This window comes from Sander lucioperca, chromosome 1 (genome assembly GCF_008315115.2).
Source record: "Sander lucioperca isolate FBNREF2018 chromosome 1, SLUC_FBN_1.2, whole genome shotgun sequence".
Lineage (NCBI taxonomy): Eukaryota > Metazoa > Chordata > Actinopteri > Perciformes > Percidae > Sander > Sander lucioperca.
Window position 1 is genome coordinate 19,697,781 of NC_050173.1, and position 17,252 is coordinate 19,715,032.

Consider the following 17,252-nt stretch of genomic DNA (forward strand, 5'->3'; position numbering starts at 1 on the left):
TACGTCTCTTATTCCAAACTAACAGACCTACGTCACTGCACTGTTAGCAAGCACTTAAGTGGGCCATCTGACAATCTGTAATCATTAGCTAATGGCCCACACTATTCACTGTTGCTGTATGGTGAAAGGTGACAGGTGATAACAGACAGGCTTTCAGTAAGAGGACAGGAGAAGTATAGAATAGCCCTGTCATGAATAATGTTGATACAGCAAGCTAGTCAGCATAAATCTAAAACATGGAAGTAAAGTGGGGAGGCTGATTGCTTGTTTATCTGCACCGGTCGAGACAGGATATGTATTTTTAGTTTCTCCAGTCCATCTGATGCTCATCTGCTAGAAGAGCAAACCCAACCGTTCCTAAACCCAACCGTTGCTTTCTTCTTTTACTAAACCCAACCGTCCCGTTCTTTTCCTAAACCCAATCGTGCCGTTGTTGTTCCGCGTCCCGTTATTGTTTTCCTAAACCCAACCGTCCCGTTCTTCTTTTCCTAAACCCGACCTGTCCCGCTGTATACAGCTATGCAATTGTTGGTATTATAAAAACGTGCTGACCATCACGAAAAAAACGAGATAAACATGTTTGTGTACACGAATAAATTGATTCAATTACGTGACCATTTCACGAACTGCCGAGAGGCTGTCTACACACACCGTCAGGAAAAGTTTAAATATAAAAAAATTACAAAAACTTAAACCTTTATGTTAGCAACCATGTGCTCATAAATTACAACACAAGCTAAGTTTCTGATAGAAAAATGTTTTGTTTCACTCTGTTTATATCCATATGAATGTATTCATCTTAATAGTAAAGAGCAAATTTCCAAGTTCATAGACTGATTTATTGACCTTTTTGTGAGGTTTAAAGAAAATTTACAATACTTAAATTGACTACTCTGCCCTACAAAGGCAAAAGACCTTAACTCACCAGAGTGTGAAACTGAGAAAAATTACTTTAAAGTTATCTTAATGTCCTGACAATTGAGCTATAGGTATAACATTGTAATTTTCACATGTTGTAGTGTATACCTGTATTAATCTATCGACAAAAAAATGTTGAACTCAAATTTGACCTTTGACCCTTTTTAGGAAGTTACTGTATTCTGCCTTAGCATTGCCCACAAAATGGTCATACCAAGGCAAAAGACCTTAACTTCTATTTTATAGCACAATGTTATGATAATGATCACTTTTACTTAAAATGTAAGCAATATTAATCATATTGGACTCACTATGATAAAAATGGCTTCAAATTTATCAACATCATATGAAAATGATATATCAATACATTTTTTCTGTATTTCATACTCATACTAGTACCACACAGGCAGTCGCATGATTGATTCACACACTCTCTCTGACAGACGTCAGAATTAAGCATAAGAGTGTTTTGATGTTTTAATGCATATAAAGCATGGTCTTCTGTTTGGATATGAGGCACTAATTTAGACTCATTGCAAGAATGAAGACGTGAACATAAAGATGCCGTCATTCACGTGCATATTAAATAGCCACGTTGGTTTGTTTTGGTCTTATAATACATCCATAGATGCTCTTCAGAGAGGATGGTTAGTTTAGCCAGCAGTTAAGTTCACAATAATTTGTCCAAATTTCAAGATTTGTGGCAAACTAAGATAAACAGTTAGACTACAAACCGACAGCTTTTGCTTTAGCTTGTTTGTCAAAATTCACTATTTAGAGTAGAGTAGAGCTGTGTTTGTGTAAACAGCGCGGTGGACGAGAGTGGACTGCGCCCAGACAGAGATTGAAATATATCGCTTCCTACATGTGTATGCCTGTAGACAGGTGAGTGGGTATTAATACGTATATACATACTTACAGTAATGAGCGTAGCGGTATCTTTCCCAGTCAGGTACATTTGCTGCATGTCAGCGTCGTCTTCTGCTGTGTGTTGATTGATACAAATTGATACAAACTTTTGTTTTGTGTGTGTGTGTGTGTGTGTGTGTGTGTGTGTGTGTGTGTGTGTGTGCAGCACGGGCATCGCATTTACAGAGTACCTTAACTCAATTTGAGCATTCTGAAGCGCCATGAAACAAAGACAAAGAACCGTAACTGATGTTACGTTATTCTGCCTTGGCTTCTCTACGGCTTTTGAAGTTACAGCAAAGACAACACACAATTTTCTCCCCAAAACAATAAAATTGACTCAAGATATTTGTCCACATGATAAAGCAGATCTTTAATGTTCCAAAAATGACAATAACTCATTTTCGACCAAAATTGAGTTACGGTCTTTTCGCTTTGCACGGCAGTACTGTTTTCTACAGGTCTGCAAGTAACCATTATTGTGACCTGTACCCTTTGGGTCTTGTGTATGGGGGTTGGAAAACAGCAATTAATGTCAGAGGATATCTACAATGTCATAGTTAAGAAACTAAAGGGAGAGTTTGATGTTTCCCGAGCGTACAAGAACGCAACAAAATGCTCTAGTGAGACTGTGGAAGAAAGGGGATCTTTCTCAGCAGCCACACTGACACAACATAATGGCTTAATCACGACATTAACATGCTATAGCCTAATATTTTAACATACAAGTAAGCATTTTATTGGCGCAGCTTGTTGATTGTTGAGGGTACACAAGATTATCAAAGTGTTAACTGACAGGCATAATTCCAGGCAGAGTATCTTTGAATTGACACCTCACTTACATGGAAAGAAAACTCTGGTCAACTAATGTGTGGGCAGTGGGCATGTCCTCTAAAAGGTATAGAGCCTCAATGAAGATTCATGTACACCATCACACTTTCAGTATGAGAAGATTTAAAGAATCTTGTTCTCCAGCCACAGAATTAAAAGCTCTAGTTTGTGTGTGTTTTCATAGATGCGCACAGTGTGTTTCCTTATGTGTGCATTTTTGTTTGTTGCTATGATATTAAGCTCTACATTCAGCCCCGAATAGCGTCATCATTATTCTTTCTTTTAGTACTGTAAGCCTGGATGCAGTGACAAATATGGATCACTTACAGTTGAAAGTAAATTAAGCTGTTGTTTTTGTGTGCTGCATTAACCCTGATGTATTGCCTCTAATATTTCTGCAAAAACTCCAAAACACATTCATCTTGAATGTATTTGTAACTATTGCCAACTTTTTTTTCTGTTTTGCCTCAATGTAGGACATATATATTGCTTTTTTTAATTTATCGCCAGTGTAAAAAAATATTGCTTAATATTGCTTATGTAAACAAATACAGAGCCAATAATTTTAAGCTGGGCATATACCATCAATAACCCCCACTGCAGTAACAAACAAAACTGGAGCCATTTGTTTCTCTCTGTCTTTTGTCTTATTTCAAAGAGGCTTTGGGATTGCAGCAATCTACATTAGTGCACACACACATGCATGCACATGTGTGTGTGTGTGTGTGTGTGTGTGTGTGTGTGTGTGTGTGTGTGTGTGTGTGTGTGTGTATGTGTGCGTGTTTCTGTGTATAAGTGGTGATAATATCGGAGCTATCAGTGCTATTGATCAAAGGGACGGGTTGGTATGGTAGGGTGCTAAAGCCAACTTAATGTTACACACACACACACACACACACACACACACACACACACACACACAGCTACCATCAGGCCCTGTTTCAACCCATTCAATCACATTCGGCTCAATCCCATTCACCACTGGATAAGGTTCACACAGCGATCCCCAGAGAGAAAACCACCTGTCCTGCAGTCTTATGCATGGTGATTCTATTCAGGAACATTTTGCCACCAATCACCACCTGCCGTTACTCCACACTGATGACTTCACTCTTTCACTGGCAAACTGAGAGGGCAACTTTCAGTCAAAGTGATAATGTTGATGCTAGCTTAACTGTTGTGACTGTGATACACTGGGGATGATATTGGTAAAAGCCTGGCAACTGCAGTATTGGTTTTGTGAAAAGTAATGTTTTTAATGCCTCACTAATGTACCACTGATGAGTCACAGGACATTGAAGAATCACTGCAATAATTAAAATTGGTCGATCAGAGGACAATGCCTAAGAGACTGTCAATACTTGCATACTTTAATTAATCAGTTAGACAATAATCATACGTACAGGGGAACACTCATTGGCTGTAATGGAAGATGCAATGGATTTGTGCAAGGATAATTTCTTATTGAGTTCTCATTGAACTATTACAGTAAATGGAGAGTGGAGTTTTTAACTAGTTCTGTAGGTTACACTTCACTTGAAGGTATCTACATAAGAGTCACATGACACTGTCATGAACGTGTCATAAAACATTATAAACAAGTCATAAATGTTTATGACATAACGCTTCTTTTAGTAAGTGTCATTGGGTTTTTCTCATGACAAGTTATGGTTAGGGTTAGGGTTAGAGTTAGGGTTAGGGTTCATGTGTCATGACTGTGTCATGACAGTGTCAGGTGTTCATGACAGTGTCATGTCACTCTTATGTAGATACCTTCAAGTAAAGGGTTACTGTTCTGTATAATATATATAATGTTAATTAGCAGGTCCAATTTTGTTTGTATCTTGTGTTTTACCAGGACGCACATACACACTAGTACAGTGATGACGTAATACACAGTCCTGCCTTCTACAGAGGTTGGTAATAGTGGCTGGCAGTAATGCACTTTAAAAAGTAGCAATGTTTCAAAAGAGAAGAAGAGGACGGCAAGCAAATGCAAAGACTCAGGTTTTAAATCTCTTTAAAAAAGTTTTAGGAGGTACATTTAATGTGTGTTAGACCTTAATGATATATATATATATATATATATATATATATATATATATATATATATATATATATATATATATCAATCTTAAAAAATAAAGATTTACAGATTTACTTACTTAAGCATCCTCTGAAAACCATTACTCATAAAACAGTAGCAAAAAAATAATGACAGAACGTGCGTCTTAGAAAGGTCTTGGAAAGTTTCAGACTAGTTTAAGTTTCAGACTTTGGTGACACAGTTACAGCATCATGATTTAATGTGTGTCTCAGTGGGAACATTAAAGCTATATGCGAAGTGTAGTCAGTTCTGTGAAAGCACAGGAAAAGAAAAACATTCTCAGTCTGACTGCACATTAAAACTCAATTAACTTAACAAACATTTAAAGTCACATTTTCCTTTTACACACTTGTTTACCATAACTTTTATTCAGATAATACCAGCAGGCCATGTTTCCCACTGTCAGATTCATATTTATTAATGTGGATGAGAAGCTTGAAGCTGCATGTACACCAGTTGACAGTAATGTATGTATCCAATAAAGTAGCACAACCAGTGCCGCAAATCTTAAGCCAATACAGGATCAAACAGGGACATGTTAATGATGGTTTCTCACTGGACCAAAGAAAAATAGCCCTATATGTGATTTTTGGTTTTTGGACTACGGCATAAATTCCTGCCACACAAAACTGCTGTAATGTGACTGGTTTCTTTTCCGTAATGTATTATTGTAAATGTCTCTTTATTTATGTTATGTTACGTGTGCCTCTACCTGATATGAGGTGTGTAGACAGCACAGGGTTAGATTGCATCCAAATTCTGCATGTGTGTGACTTTGTGACTAGATACAGTAGATAGATATTGCACAGAGAAAAGGGATATTTGAGATTAACAGTGGCATACGACCCAAATACTTTTTCGAGCCTCTGTGCTTGGAAACACATTACTGACCTTGTTATCTTGTCAGCTGGCCTGTGAACCATTTTGGCCTGTGCTTGAAAAAAACACAGCATAAGGCAAGTGATTTATAGTTACCCAAAACTCTTGACAGGATTACTAATCTAACACATACTGTATCATACAGTGGTATCGCTACTTTGGATCTTCACATATTGTGGGATTAACACTTCTGTTTTCTGGCGTTTTAGTAGCCTAGGAAGAGGAATTTCACAGCTAGATAGAGGGTCATCTAGGTCACCTGTGTAGTGGAAGAAGCTCTAAATATCCTACAGCAACTAGATTGCAATGTGCACAGTGCCTTCCAGACCACTACTCCTTTTGTGGGTATTTCAACAAAGGCTTCCGCTGGTCAGTGGTGGAAGAAGTAGCCTACTCAGATCTTTTACTTCAGTAAAATTACTAATACCACACTGTAAAAATACTCTATTACAAGTAAACGTCCTGAATTGAAAATGTTAATTAAGTAAAAGTTTGTAAGTGTCATCAGGAAAATGTACTTAAAGTATTAAAAGTGACACTCAAAAATCCTCATATTTTAGAAACTGGAAACAAAACAGTTCTGTGTTTAATCATCTAATCATTTCAGCTGTTTTTGTAGGCCTATATTTTGTTGGGTAGTTTAATTTATAATACAACATCGTATTTTATAAACGACATGTGTTTTGTGTGCAAAAATCTTAATTTGTAAAGTAACTAGGGTTAGGTATCATACAAAAGATTTTGATACAGGTACCGATACCAATACTGTGACTTCGATACTGGTTCTTAAAGCAGCCATATTATGCTCATTTTCAGGTTCATAATTGTATTTTAAGGTTGTACCAGAATAGGTTTACATGGTTTAATTTTCAAAAAACACCATATTTGTGTTGTACTGCAGTGCTCTCTCTCACTGCTGCAGATCCTCTTTTCACCTGGTCTCTGTTTTAGCTACAGAGTGAGACCTCTTTTCTTCTTCTTCTTCTTCTTCTGTACTATCTTTGATTGCACTGCACATGCCCAGTAGCTCAGATGTAGATCATGTCAGCTAGCTAGCTCCATAGACAGTAAAAGAAAGGCTGTTTCTACAACTTTGGTCAGTTACAAGGCAGGATTAGCTGGGAGACTTCTAAATGAGGGCGCACATGTAAGTAGTTCTTTTGTAGATTATGGTGAACTTGTGTGTGTTGTAGCAGTGCTTTGCTATTGAGAACGAGGTAGCATGCTAGCGTTAGCATGCTAGCGTTAGCCATAGCGTTAGCATGCTAACGCTACGAGCTAATGGTTGCGGTTAGCCTGCTCGTTTCGGCTTGTGACGTCACAAGCCGTGCTGATTTTGAACAGCTCACCCAGAGACTGAAGGCAGGACACATTCAGAAACCGTATCTCACTCTAAACAGCATGGGTGGATTTTTTTCAAAGTTTGTATGTGTGTGGAAGCACCAGAGACACAACATAACACCCCAAATCCCAGAAAAAGTGATTTTTTCATAATATGGGCACTTTAAGTGATACTTTTTTCAATGCCAATTTTATAAAATCCATTTTAACAAAACAAAATTACAACATTAGGGCACAAATCGTTTTATTTATTTTTCAGCTCCTATGTGAGCCCCTTCTCTGTGCGTAACATAGGGTTTTACCTGCCTGCCTCTGTGACGTGTAACGTTAGACAGCCAATGACAAGCATGATTAGATCCTGGTAGAAGCATGCTGCGTGCTTATTGGCTTACTGATGCTGATGAGATTTACTCCTTAGGTATTGAACCATTGAAGCATTTTTCGATACTCGATACTATAGAGCTGTACCCAGCCCTAAAATTAACTAGTAACTAAAGCTGTCAGAAGAATGTAGTGGAGTAAAAAGTACAATATTTCTCTCTGAAATGTAGCGGAGTATAATAGAAAGTGGCATGAAAAGAAAAGACTCAAGTAAAGTACAACTACCTCAAATTTGTTCTTAATACAGTACTTGAGTAAATGTACTTAGTTACATTCCACCACTGCCACTGGTGGTGGTGTGTTTACAGAAGGCAGGCAGGGAATTTGTTTCCCACCCAACTGACCAGTATTATATCTCTTTGCTGAGGCTTTTATTCATTTACAACATGTTTATTTCAATCATTATGAAGTCTAGTCGTATCATTTCAGTGTGTAAGGATTACAAAAACAAATGGCGCACTGGAATTAGTTATTATGCAGATCTTTTAAAACTTACAGAGACCTGTACACAAGGCAGAATACTGCGGAAGCGCGGCGGCGGACGTAAACTGAACGCATTAAAGTTCATTGTTGTCTCCATCAGTGTGCATCTGCCGCACAGACATCCTACTTGTCACCAGCTGCAGAGCAGGCCACCCCAGACACAGAGCCTCTCTGTCAGCTGCGATTGAAACAAAGCTCTGGTGGCCGCCTCCTCCTCCATACACTGTTGTGTCTCCACAGCTCTGTATTCCACCTTGTAACAGTACCAGCAAATATCTGATTCCAGCATTATATCAGGCTACTAGTTTCTTCCAAAAACACTGATATTGTCAGCTTTTTCCTATTGCTAGTGAGGAAACCGTAAGGCAAACAGATTGTTTAAGACCCTGAGTTTGGAGACTCCCATTTGACTGTCGTTGGTAACAGGCCTTCAAAGCATGTTTCTAAAACGGCACTCATACTGGAGTAAAGGTATTTATCTCTCTCCTCTGGCTTTCACTTTTAAAAAAAAATTACAACTTGATTTATTTATCTGTGATATTTCCCAGTCAGTACTGAAAAAGAAAAGCAACAATAGGAATAAAAGTGTAGTGCTGTCTTTTTAAACTTCAGTGATTTTTACCAGTTGTAAGATATAAATTGCCCTCCATGTTTTTGCATGTGATTAAATACAGACATGAAGTGCCTCATGCATTTCCATTTCCATTTAGGCAATTGGCTGACACTTTTATCTAGAGCGGCTTACATTAGGAGAAAAGTAAGTGTACATTAGTGCAAGGGACAAGAAAGACAACACCAAAGCATAGAAACATGAATAAAATTAGTTAGTGTAAAAACAAAAGAGTGCTCAAAATATCTTGCATATTGCTTATTAAGATTTTATTATATTATATATATTATTTATTTTATATGTATACCTGTATGACTATATAACATATATGTATAACAACAAACTAGTTTCAAGTGTTTCTGAGGGCCATTTGGTTACAAAGACACACTACCATCTTTCAGTAACTACTGGGCTACATGAAGTATGCAATTTTAGCATGAATTACACACACTATATTGGAATGCACTTAGGCACATACCTCCAACATACCCAAATATATTCTGGGGAGACAGGACCAAATGCCTCACTTGTAGACGTGAATCTGCATCCTGCTAAATGTCAGCTTGTAATTGAGTGATCGGGAGGGGTGCTCCAGATCTCAGCAGGAGTACGACTACACTGTAGTTTCACTTTGTATTTACAATGCTTTCCATGTAAACTATATGTTTTAATTCTTGAAACTAACATATCGCAAATATATTTTAAAGCTTCGCTAATGATGAGTCTGGCATGGAATATTTTCCTTTCCTTGTGACGCTTCTGACTAAAAATCATGTTTGTGTGAGTGGGAGATAGAATGAAGTGTTGGCTTTGCTGTGATAGTATCAGGAGTAGGAGAATGGGAGCTATTATGTAAACAGGAATATTTGACTAATTTCTTTGCTCTAATTATAGCTGCACAATCTAGCAGCTACCACATCCAATGTCACTGATGTTAAGAAAAACCTTTAATGTTTGAATAATGATAGCCTTTCAATAACTAATCTTAAAATCAATTCAACCAGCCCTATATTCCACTCAAACCTTCATACTCCTGCTATGGTTTGAAGTTGACCACATGCACAGCATTAGTGGTTCTATCTAAGTGGTGCTTCACATCAATGACACTGTGAGAAACAAACAGCCATTATTGTTCAGTCAAAGTATACTTGAATGCCTGTTTTCTCTCTTATTAAGCATCTATTACAAAATGTAACGTGTAGAGGCACACTACATTCAAACATACATTGTTGAACTCAATCCAGTGGTATCCAAGTTGCTATGTAATGAGTCAAGTCACAGATGGAGATGATGCATAGCTACTACCCAAACAGCAACTGGTACCAGCTGATAAGACGGATTGGAGAGGGGATCAAGGGAGATTATTTATGTCAGAGGAAATGAGGTGCACTCATTTGATATTAATGCAAGATCTTTAAGAGGTTTAGCATTCAGTTTGATGTGTGTATTAATAGATATTATCCTCCTGTTTTGATCCTGACTCACATTGACCCAGCACATTAATTGCTAAAAGAGGCAACCGAGCACCCACATGCATTAAACCAACACACACACACACACACACACACACACACACACACACACACACACACACACACACACACACACACACACACACACAGACAGTATGACTGTCCTCGCTGTAGGGTCGTCTTCTAGTGTGTCTTCAGATGGCTGTACAGGCCCATCCGTGGTGCAGTGTGAGCAGGGAAAAGTGGAGGTGGTGAGCGGTGAAGGAGCCTTTTTCTCTTTTTCCTTGCGGTGCTGTCGCTTTGTCTCTGCGACACGGTTGAGTTCCATTTCCTGGCGCACAGCTCCTTCCTGCACAGCTGTCTTCCAGCAGTGCCTGTCCAAAGCGATGTGCTCCACACACACGCACACATTCACTCAATGACTACTGCTGACCAATTGCCGTTGGCCATTGTAAATGAATGATTACATCTAGCATTAAAGTCCAAACTGTTTGAATTTAACTAATCAGACCACAGAGGAACACATTGCTCACAGTCATTGATATGACTTGTACAGCTTTTTTTTTAATCTACATTGATTTAAAAGTCTCTTCTAACTTTCGGCTCTATATCTTAATCCGCTGCAGTGACTTCACAGGCCTCTTTAATGTCACTTCACACCATTCCAGATAAGAGTTGTATGGAAATTAAAAATTGATGAGTGTGAATAACGAAGATGATGAATTAAAATAGATAGTGAGGACACTTCCCAGTCATGGAAGTCTCTTGTGGTACAACATTGAGTGGCTGCTATTAAATGTTAATAGCAATATCATGGACATTGTACTTGTGGCAGTGGCAGTGGACAAGTGTAGTCAAAAACACATTTATCATGGTATGGACTGAACTATCTCAGTGTTTTATGAGTGTTAACAAAAGGTTTGTGGAACCCATTTTATATTAACAGTACAGGTGGTGCCCTAATAAACAATTAAAAAAGAATGTTTTATTTGGTCCACAAGACAGTTGTTGATGAGTGGCATCTGTCTGACTAATTTTGCTGAATAGAACTTGCCTCTTTCTAAATGGTTCTCGAGGAGGAGTCAAACGTGAATAAGTGTGAAAATGCTGGTCCCCTCAAGTATCATGTAAAAACACACATACACTCAAAAATAATGAGTTGTTAGCATGCGCACATGTATGCACACACATAAACACGGCAACTTAGCTCCATGTGGTCTGTGAGGTTTTATAGCCGAGCCAGGGAGGCAGACTTCACTCCATCAATGTGTTGGTCCCTGGTGAGCAGAGGGCAGAGAAGGTGCCAAATGTTCACAGCCTGAGTAATGGGCTCTTAAAGCTCTATTCTTTCCCCCTGTGTGTGTGTGTGTGTGTGTGTGTGTGTGTGTGTGTGTGTGTGTGTGTGTGTGTGTGTGTGTGTGTAACATTGAATTCAGTGCAGGGGAATATTTTGCACACCAATGACGATTTAGTGAAGTTAGTTGGAGAAATACTGATGATGGTGTGATGCTTAAATGTTTCCTAATTTGTGCGTAGGCCTTTCTTTCTCACGATTACTCTGCAGTTATTAATTCTCCAAAATGAAAGGGTATAGAAAAGTATTTGCAGGAAGTGTTCCTCATTTTCCAGCTAATAATGTATGTGTGGCAAAGAAAAGGATTCCAGTTCTCTTTGTCACCAGCTCTATGGGAGCTCCTTTTAGCAGGTGAGAGCAGTTAATGAGAGACTGCACAGAATGGTAACGCTGCTGCACATGGCCCTGACAGATACAAAGGGTTATAATAATGTACCAGCTTCAGAAAGAACATCGGACACAATGAGCTTGCACAAAAAATTAGAACTAAGTATAAAAGTATTTGATGCAGAGAAACCACAAACATGCACAGAGCAAAAGATGGACATAATACAGTAACTGGTTATTATGAAACATGCAGATGTGTTGAGCAGTTCAAGCTCAGTGTTCTTCCTCAAATGGAGGAGGACCGTAGGAAAAGATGCAGCAAAACAGGAGTAGACAATAACATATCAATAATTGTATAACTTTATACAATGAACATCTCTTACATTAAAGAAATAACATATTTTCGGATTATAAGTTTATTAAAAACAAGGAATTGTCAGGAAGAGGGAGAGCAGCCAATCTAAACTATACAAAAAAAACAAAAACAAATGATAGTCGACAATGACAAAACGTTACAGGATACAGCACAGGTGAAGTTCCTCATTCAGCCCATCTGGAGCCGTAGACCCAGATAAAAAGCCCATTTAGCTTCTGCCCTCCAGAGAACTTGGTTGTGGTCTCCACTCCTTGTGGGAGGCTTGATTGACTGTGTGGAATTTGTATTCTGTGAACAAGTGTCAAGAAGTCAGAGGAGATGAAGAATCTCTCCCATTGAGACAGCTTTTTGCATTCAATAAGGCCTGTTCCCATTTTGCTATATTTCACAGACATATTGTTTCAGGCAAGGGACATAAACAACATAAAGCTGCCCGGGGGAGCCACAGTCACATATTTAAGTTAGAACATTTTCCACTTTTGGGATTCATACACTGCTTTAGTTTGTTGGAAAGAGGGCAGACAAAGCCATGTCCACACAGAGGAGCTAACTTGTCTAATGGGAAGTGCTGTAGCGCTATTTTGTAGTGGGAGACTTGATTTGATCACAGCAGTGTATGGGGTTGGTGTAACATTTAAGAGTTACAGTGGGTTTCTCTCTGAAAACATCATGTAATTTGCCACACGTGCTAGAAGCTCTACTAACAGACTTTCTGTTTTTCTCAAATACGCCTGTGTTGTAGGCATTCACACACAGTCTCAGTGATGTGTCCCTACACTTCTTAATTAAAACAGAAGATTATTAAAACATTTAAAAGATTCATGAGTTAAATTTAGCATTACTACAGTTTGTCCTGTCTTGGCACAGTAGAGGCACATACTCACGCAAACACAACCACCCACAGGGCTTCACAGAAACACAAATTTCTCTATGGCCCTTCTGTTTTGTCCTGTTTACTTGTCGATAAAAACAAAAGACCGGACCAAGCTGGACTGATTTCCCCTGCCTCTGTTAGGAAGGAGCACACACACATGCACACACAATGACCCTTACTCTGGGCTGGTCTAACAAAGCGTCCAGCAGCAACAAGCAAACACCAGAAAATAGCTTTCACTTGTTGTTTCTCAGTATCTGGAGATCTGTTCCCTGGAAAGGCCTGTCTCTGGCTGTCAAAACAGAGACACACAAACACAGACACACACACACTCACACACATCCAAATAGATATTCACTGACACACAGAAATGACAGATGCACATTCAGTAAATGAAAAACATGCTGCCAAGGAGAAAGGGTAAGTTACTGAGGTGTAGGAAGGAGGGAAAGCAGCTGAGCAAGTAGATGACTGTATATGCACGTGTGTGTATGAATGCCCGGGTTTGTGTATGGGCGCAAGCATGCCAACATGCATGTGAATCTTGTTTACATGGCAAGTGATCTGTGTACGTGTGTGTGTGTGAGAGGGAGAAGACCACAATGGATTTGTTGACCAGCTGTAATAAATTGATTGGTTTGTTGTTTTTGAATGACAGCAACCCCAAATGTCCAGCAAGGACACTGGCTGGCTCTCAGCTTCCCTCATTATTTTTGTGTTCCAAGTTTCCTCTCATTGCTTTTCCTCCACTGATCTCATGGGTTGCCTAAATTATGTGACAGCTCCGTGCTGTTTTGATTATCATCCAAGGTTTTCTTTACTAACTTTGCTATTTATAACTTTTAAAACACCATGTTCAGTTTTTAATATGTATTTGTAACTGCATGCCATACACATGCATATCCTCACAGGAATACAAAAAATAGGAGTAAATATGTTTCTGTTTGAATCTACTAAGGATTCCCAAATATTGTTCTTTTCTTTATGGAATACTAAAGTACATTTTCAAAAGTAGTTAGCATAATTATACATCAATTTTAGGCTTAAACTTGTGGAGAGAAACACACCTATCCATAAAAATAAAAGCATGTGTGCGCGCACACACACACACACACACACACACACACACACACACACACACACACACACACACACACACACACACATACAGTGAGTAAAATCTCAAAGTTGCCTCAGGCACTTTGTGGCCTTTGTTGACGTAAATTACCTCAGTTCTTGATTAAACAAAACGTCAAAGTGTCTAAGCTCTTAAGTTGCCTGGCGCTTACACATCCATACACCGACATAAACAGTTACACATACACGCATACACACAAAATGAAGTGACACACACACACACACAAATTCCCAATTACTCATTGGTTTGCTGGTTAATGATTTGACTTTGGATGAGAGGGAATTAAATGGTTGACTAAGCAGACTTTTGAGAGGTGTTCAGCCTCCACAACTTTTCCTCGTTTTCATCCTCCTCCTCCTTTCTTTCCTATCCTACCTTCTACATTCTATCCTCCGCTCTGCATAGTAATGACTTTGAATTGAGCTGTTCATTCAGCCAAGCACAGATAAGTGCAGAATAGCGAGATGAACACAATAGAGAAATAAAAGAAAATAAAAGAAGGAAGCCGGAAAAACGGTGATGGAGCTTTTGGGTGGAGCCGAAAAATGGTTTTGTTCCCTCTCTTTGTAACCCTTTCTATCTCTTATACCTTGACGGGCAAGGAGATGAGAGTATCGGCTGGACAAAAAGAAGTAAAGGCTTCTGCATGCAGTCAGCCAAATCCTCAGTAGATATGCAGTATTTCGAGTTTAAAACTATGAAATGAGCTTAAGGGGGATATTAGGTTTTAACGCTGCCGAAAGGTTTTAAAAGGCAAGATGGTGTGCGGGTGGTCGTGTGTATGTTCGCTCCCTGTGTGCATGCAGATTGATGCATTTGTGCTTTTTGTACTTCAAATCCTGAGCCAGGACCACAGGCATTTTGGAAACAGTATAGGGAAGGACGAATATGCAATAGAGAGCACAAGATATAAAGGAGGAATTAAGAGATTTGACAGGGAAAGAGAAAAGAGAGATGAGTTTTGGAGAGAATATCTGAGAAAAGTACCAACAACTCCAACGTTTGGCGCTAGCCTCAGTGGTTAAAAGAATATTTTAGTTTTGAGTACATTTTTAACCACTTTTTCTTCTTTCAGATGCTTGTTTTATGTGTTAGCATGCACTTTGAAGGTATTTTAAACTGTGAATGTATATTAGCTCAACTGCAGCTCTGAGGGCACTGCGCCTTATAGCCTTGTCTTAAGTTTTGGTCAAAAGTGCACCGTAAACCGGAAATTAATTGAATATTAATAAAATGTATTTGTTTATACATTTTAGTGGAGTTACACCAGTTGTCTGTCTATTGGAATGTTTTCCTGCACTTGAGTAGAGTTGCCATTTGATCTCACAAAGATCCATGAACTTAGGAAACCTAACCTCACCATTGGACATATATTCAAACTGCATGCAGAGACATAAGAAATTCATTCATTAGTTTATCTGACTTTGGGTATGCAGGGAAAAATAAATAAAATCCCACAAAACTAAGCTATCCCATATGCTCATGAACATGAATTTGATGATTAAAATCCTTTGGAGCCACTCAGTTGTCTGTCGACATGACAAATTGTTTCCCTTCTCTGAATGTGACATGGCCAGCATGAACCCTGTATTAACTAGAAATGTAACTTTTGTAATGGCTGGTGACATATTTACAGAACTGTGTGAGTGAGCAGCATGGTTGCCCTTGAGCAAGTCACTTTAGGACCTGTGCACCTGCAGAGACTAGAAGCTGCAGTTAAAGTATACTGAAGTCTCCCTGATGAGTCATGTGGAGCTGTGTGAATTTAAAGCAGGGTGCTAATAGAAAAAGTGTGTGTGTTTGTGCGCTCAGTTAACCTTTCCTGGATAAATAAAGATTAAAAATGAAAGTGGGGGAAAGGCACAGAGGAGATAGAAGCACTGCTCACCCCATGTCCCCCCGCCATAGTAGAAGTTCAGTAGTTCTGAGCTTAGTGTAAACTCTTGACCATCTCCTCCTTTTTAGATAGCCTATCTTCAGGGGTACATGCCTGGGTCGCTGAGGAGTCAGCTCAAAGCAGACTGTCTAAGGCTAAGCAGAGCTTTTTCTCCCCACACTCATCCACTGCCCTGCCCACTTCATGTCTTATCTAGAATAACACATGGCTGTGTAGTGTCTAGCTCTCGTCTAGTTACCTGCTAGGCTTTTAAATATGCTTCTCCCAAATGGTTTGTGCTGACTGTTTTGTGGATATGTGGGTATAAGAAAGCATGGGGAACAGGGTGGTGGTGGTGTGTATGTTTGTTTCAGAGGAGCACAGAGGTGAAAATAGTTCAGGGACTGTGGTGAGGTGGATTAGCGGGTGGTTAGAGGTTCTCCCCATCATGTGCCAGGTCAAGTGAAGGAAGAGACACTGAGTGGGAGGAGGAAAGAGGAAAGAGAATGAAAAGAAAGGAGTTGAAAGAAGGGGTTGTGTTAAACAGTGCATTTTCTGTTTACAGTACTTTGTCGGTACGATAGGTTTCTTCTTCATAGTTCCTTTTTATTGAATTTTACAATATACATAGAATTAAAACACACACACAACCCGACAAAAAACAACATTCCCAACCCACATCGAACATACCCAACCCCCCTGCTGTCACTCCATGAATTAAGACTCTGGTTAATAGAGGAATGTGCAACGTGACATGCAGAAACATTACAGTGTAAACAACGCAAAGACAGAACACAAGGCACTTGGCATTGCACAGTGAAGTTGAGATATGAAAAGTCATTAAGGCACAATAAGCGGTGAAACAGAGGCAGCACGTCCGGTCCCGGAATGTCAAGAGTCACACCCAGGTGTGTACAAAGGGTAATGACATGATAATTGGAAAATGTATTCATGCACTAGTGTGGAGGGTTTATCATAACAGTCAAAAAAGATCTCCACACTTTTCAGAGCCCTGTAGCGAACATCTGATTTTTTTCAAGCTTCAGGTTAGACGACACATCCCTTATCAAGTGGAAGACTGAGGGCGGGGCAGCATTCTTCCACCTCAAAAGTATCAGGCGGCATGCAAGAAGGGTAGTAAAGGAAACTACTGTGTGGCCCACAGTAGGTACCCGTATCCCCTCGGTAATAATTCCAAACAGTGACAGAAGAAGGTCTGGATCAATTTGGACTGCTAAAACTGTAGAGAGAGCCTCAAAAATGCCCCTCCAATACACCTCTATGTTGGGGCAGAGGGTACTCTAGGTTTCTGCTAAGCTATTATTTCTACTGTGTGAACAGAAATACATACATGCTACATTTATACATTCAGTTAC

General features: G+C 39.3%; 1 protein-coding gene across 2 annotated transcripts in view; it reads left to right on the forward strand.

The window, feature by feature from the left end:
• Positions 1 to 17,252, forward strand: part of cntnap2a (contactin associated protein 2a) — a 358,406-nt gene that overhangs the window by 171,880 nt on the left and 169,274 nt on the right. The window lies entirely within an intron of this gene.